The 5,212-nt window shown below is 42.8% G+C and overlaps 1 non-coding gene across 1 annotated transcript; it reads left to right on the top strand.

Moving 5' to 3' along the window:
• The first annotated feature begins 428 nt into the window (after positions 1 to 428).
• On the top strand, positions 429 to 500 carry trnap-ugg (transfer RNA proline (anticodon UGG)). The gene has a single exon. It is a non-coding gene; the product is annotated as a tRNA-Pro (tRNA).
• Positions 501 to 5,212: the final 4,712 nt, after the last annotated feature.

Here is a 5,212-nt window from a genome sequence, read left to right as displayed (position 1 = left end):
CTTTCTTTCTTTCTTTCTTTCCTCATCTTCCTCCTCCTACTTCTTGTCCTTTCTTTCTCTTTTTCCTTTTCTTTCTTTCTCGCCTACTTCTTGTGTCTTTCTCTTCTTCCTCCTTCTCCTTTCCTTCTTTTTCTTTCTCTTTCTTTCTTTCTTTCTCTCCTACTTCTTGTTCTCTTCTTTCTTTCTTTCTTTCTCTCATTCAGGCGACTGAAGCTTCATATTAGCTTCAGATCAACTTTTAAATCCATGTTTCCACAGAAGGAGGACTGTGGGTTTAGTCCTCCATCACTTCCATTGTAAACATTATGAAGGGATCTTCTAATGGTCAGTATGAACAGGAGGAATCATTACAGAGAGATAAACTGGTTTCAGTGTCTAGTTTGCCTCCTGACTGAAGACACACTTGACTAATCTTCTACTCTACAAGTGGCTCGTTGGTCTAGGGGTATGATTCTCGCTTTGGGTGCGAGAGGTCCCGGGTTCAAATCCCGGACGAGCCCTTACTTTGGTTACAAGACAACTTAAAAAAACAAACAATAGTCCTAAATCTACAATAAGTGCATTATGAAGGAATCTTCTTATGAACAGGAAGAATGATTACGGCAAGAAAAACACTTCATTTTCATTTGGGCTCTTGGCTGTTGTTTTAAGACACACTTTAAAAATCGTGAACTCACCCTTTAATGAATACCAACCCTGCTCCTGGAGAGCTACTGCTCTGCATGTTGTAGGTATCTCACATAGACTGTATATAAAATGGACGTAACATCCGTGACGTCACCCATTGGTTTGTGGACTGCTGCTTGGAAGCGAATAGTATCGGATCTGAGCAGCGCCATCTTGAAAATTTCAGGTGCATGCTGGGTAAAAAAAACCCCACGGATTCTACTTATATGGGCATCAGGAGGAGCATGAGGCGCCCTCCTGAACCTGTGAACCAATCAACCTGTCAATCACCACGTAGCCACGCCCTAATGCATACCCTGCTTTATCGTCACATATAAAATCAGGGAGGCCAAAATGTCCCAAATGAACATCATACTGCATTGAAGAAGGCTTTAAACTAGCGATTGAGACCATAAACACATTATGAAAACGTTTACTGAGGTTAGAAATCAAGTGAGAAGTTGGTGAATTCTCCATTGACTTGTATAGAGACGGAAGTCCTTTTGACACCAAAGCAGTCGCCCCCTGGTGGCCTTTTGATAGAATGCAGTTTCCACGTTGGCATCATTTCAGAGGACCGGAACTCCCCGACTGGTATCTCACCTCTCTAACGCACCTGATTATAATGATTAACTCATTATCAAGCAGCTGAAGCCAAAAGTATTAACTATTTCACCCTCTGCTTTTAAAAGTGTGTCTTAAACCAACCGTCAGAGGCCCAAATGAACATTAAAGCTGTTTTTCTTGCTGTAATCATTCCTCCTGTTCATACTGGAACATGCAGGGTTGGTGACAAATTGACCCCGTCTGTTTTGACTGTTCCTTCTTTCCTCTCTTCTTTCCTTCCATATGTCCTTCCTCCCTCGCTCCTTCTATTTTTCTTTCCTTCCTCTCTCTTTCCTCCCTTTATTCTTTCCTTCCCTCCTTCCTTCTGTCCTTCCTTCCTCTTTTCCTTTCTCCCTCCCTCCCTCCTTCCTTCTTTCCTCCCTCCTTCCTACTTTCCTTCCTTCCTTCTTCCTTCCCTCCTTCTTCCCTTCCTTCCTTTTCTTCTTCCTCCCTTCCATCCTTCCTTCCTTCTTTCCTCCATCCTTCCTTCCTTCTTTCTTTCCTTCCTTCCTTCCTTCCTTCCTCCCTCCTTTCCTTCCTTACTTCCCTCCTTCCTTCCTTTCTCCCTCCTTTCCTTCCTCCTTCCCTCCCTTCCTTTCTTCTTCCTCCTTTCCTTCTTTCCTTCCCTCCTTCCTTCTTTCCTTCTGTCCTTCCTTCTTTCCTCCCTACTTCTTTCCTTCCTTCCTTCCTTCCTTCCTTCCTTCCGTCCTCTTTTCCTTTCTCCCTCCCTCCTTCCTTCCCTCCCTCCTCCCTCCTTTCCTTCCTTCCTTCTTTCTCCCTCCTTTCCTTCCTTCCTTCCCTCCTTCCTCCCTCCTTTCCTTCCTTCCTTCCTTCCCTCCTTCCTCCCTCCTTTCCTTCCTTCCTTCCTTCCTTCCTTCCTCCCTCCTTTGACTCGAAGACAACAGGAGGAAAACAGATGGGACACATTATGTAACACATTTAACACAACAGCTAAGAAAACAACCAAAAACTATGAGAACAACTTCAACAGAGACATAAAAACCAAATCATTATGTGTAATGATCTTAAAAAATCAATCATGAAAACTCAATGTGAGACGGTGGGAAAAAAAGGAGCTTTATAACTTTAACTCCCAACTTGGATAAAAGTCTCAGAGGAACATATTGAACCAGCAGGGAGACAAGAAAACGTTTTCCAGCTTCGACGAGACAAAAAAAAGGGTCTTTAGCGATCAATATTTTTCTCATTTTTCACGGAGAAAAGAAACAGTGAAGTAATGATTAGTTACCGGCTGCAGTTGACCTGAGACTGAAGAGACAGAAGGGTCAGGAAGATGACAACCTGAGGTGTTACATAAAGCTTCTCTAACCTGGTTACATGACTAAGAACACACACTTTATCTACAGTAACAACCAGAAGGAGCAGATTTACACACACACACACACACACACACACACACACACATACACATACACATACACATACACATACACATACACACACACACACACACACACACACACACACTCCCAACAAATCTTAAAGTGTCTTGACCCTCCTGTTGTCCTCCCGGGTTTCTTTTGACTGTTCCTTCTTTCCCTCCTTCCTTCTTTCCTTCCTTCCTTCCTCCATCTTTCTTTAATGTTTCCTTCGTTCTTTCCCTCTTTCTTTGCTCCCTCCTCCTTCCATACTTTTTTCCTCACTTCCTTCCTCCCTTCTTTCTCTCCTCACTTCCTTCCTTCCTTCTTTCCTTCCTCCCTTCTTTCCTCACTTCCTTCCTCCCTTCCTTCTCTCCTCACTTCCTTCCTTCCTTCCTCCCTTCCTTTTCTCCTTACTTCCTTCATCTTTTCCTCCCTCCTTCCTTCCTTCCTTCCTTCCTCCCTTCCTTCCTTCCTCCCTTCTCTCCTTACTTCCTTCCTCTTTTCCTCCTTCCTTCCTTCCTTCCGTCCTCCCGCGTTTGATTTGCTTACCCAGCTGTCCAGGAATGATATTAATATTATTAATTAGTATTTTGAGCGCATGTTATAGCTATATTGTGGCCACAATTAAAACATTTTTTTTTTGACCATGTCACCAGAGGAGCTCCGTACATTTATAACCTCAAAGTATTAAGAGGAAGTACGAGCAGAGGAGATCCGAGACACAGCGATGCAGCCTGAGACGACTTTAAAGCAAATTGTAATGTTTTTTTTATCCAGTTTGAACAGGAGGAATTATTAAAGTGAGCAAAACCTGTTTCACTGTTCAAACAGACACCTGACTGTTGTTTGAGGACACATTTGATGAAATGTGAACCTGTCCTTTATAAAAGATACGTTTGGTGGCTTTCTCTGTTTTTTTCTTATCGTCAATAAATCTCCTGTTTGGATCCAATACTAACTTAGTTCTGTGTGTGTAAATCCAAAAGCCTGATATATCTTATTCCTCCGTGCTGCAGACCTCTCAGCATGCAAATCCCTGACGGAGGCATTATTAAAACAACATGGGAGGTTCTTTGTTTGAATAAGTCATGAGGTGCAGTTGAGGAGGCGTGTGTGTGCTTTTCTCTGGAGTTTTTGTGGAGCATTAAAAATACATCACACCACATCTCGTCATGCTTTCTGAGGATAAATGCAGCACTTAAGGGCCGTGAAATGTAATTTTATATATGAGTGATGGGTTGGTTTGGTTGTGTCACACGTGAGATTTCTGCACTTGAGTTTTTCCTCTTTGCTCTTTTTACTGCTCGTCTGGTAAAAAGGACAATTTAGCGATATATTGGAGTCTGAATCTAATGGCAGGTTGTTTGTTTGAGTCTTTAGAGCTGTCAGTCAGATCTCTAAGCACTCCTACACACTGTGGTTTGTATCACGTCTCTTTTTGAGTCACTCTCCTCCAACGCTCGATGGTCTCACCTCACTTGTAAGTCACTTATAAAAGGATAAAAGCATCAAAGTGCCAAATGGCAGAAAAGTGTAAAGTTTGTGATTGTTTTAATTAGTCTGATGATTAACCTTTGTGTCGTCCTCCCGGGTCAAATTGACACCGTCTGTTTTGACTGTTCCTTCTTTCCTTCCATCCTTCCGTCTGTCTTGCATAGAGACGGAAGTCCTTTTGACACCAAAACGGTCGCCCCCTGGTGGCCTTTTGATAGAATGCAGTTTTAAGTTACTTCCGCGTTGGCCTCATTTCAGAGGACCAGAGCTCCCCGCCTGGTACAAACGCGTAGTCTACCATCATTGTTGTTGCTTCGAAGTTGGCGCGAGTCTTTATGGGAAAGCAGCGACGTAACTGATGTATACGGTGACGTAATGACGTGGCTCCCTTACCACCGAGTCGTGGAAAAGTAAATTGGTTCTCAGCACTAGAACTGCTTTGGTGGAAAATGGGTAATAGACAACCATTGTAAAAGAGACGTCTGTAAAAGTGTTGACACCTGGAACAGAGTTCAGGAAACAAAGGAGCAGGCACGCGGAGATCTGCTCATAGAATAACGCGTTAAACGTTAGAAACAGGCAACGAGAAGCAACACAGAGAGTGAGGCAGAGCACAGTACCACGCAGGTAAAACTGACAATCTGGTGAAGAAAAGAGTGCAGGACCGGACCTTAAATACTGTGAGTAGTAGATGGGTTGATGACTGATTGATGGCAGGTGTGCAGATTGGTAGTGAGGAGAACTCCAACTCCACCCAGCTCCAGACCAACCTCCAATAGGAGGAGGGAAAGGGGGACCAAAGAGAAAAAAACACTGGGATCCTGACATTATTTTTTGGTTTAATAAAACTGTTGATTTTGAGGTTTTAAAATGTTCAATGTGTGTTATTCTGAAGTAGGCGCATCATAAGTGAGACTGAACACAGTTTAACCCTTGCATACTGTTCAGGGTCAAATTTGACCCATTTTTACATTTTAAAGCTGTAAAAAATAAATATACACATTTCCTTTGATGGACTTTTCCCTAATGTGACCCCAATCAACAAAACATGTAAATAAAATGCA

Source organism: Scomber scombrus, unplaced genomic scaffold (assembly GCF_963691925.1).
Source record: "Scomber scombrus unplaced genomic scaffold, fScoSco1.1 SCAFFOLD_419, whole genome shotgun sequence".
Taxonomy (NCBI): Eukaryota; Metazoa; Chordata; class Actinopteri; order Scombriformes; family Scombridae; genus Scomber; species Scomber scombrus.
This window is presented reverse-complemented; position numbering and strand designations above follow the sequence as displayed.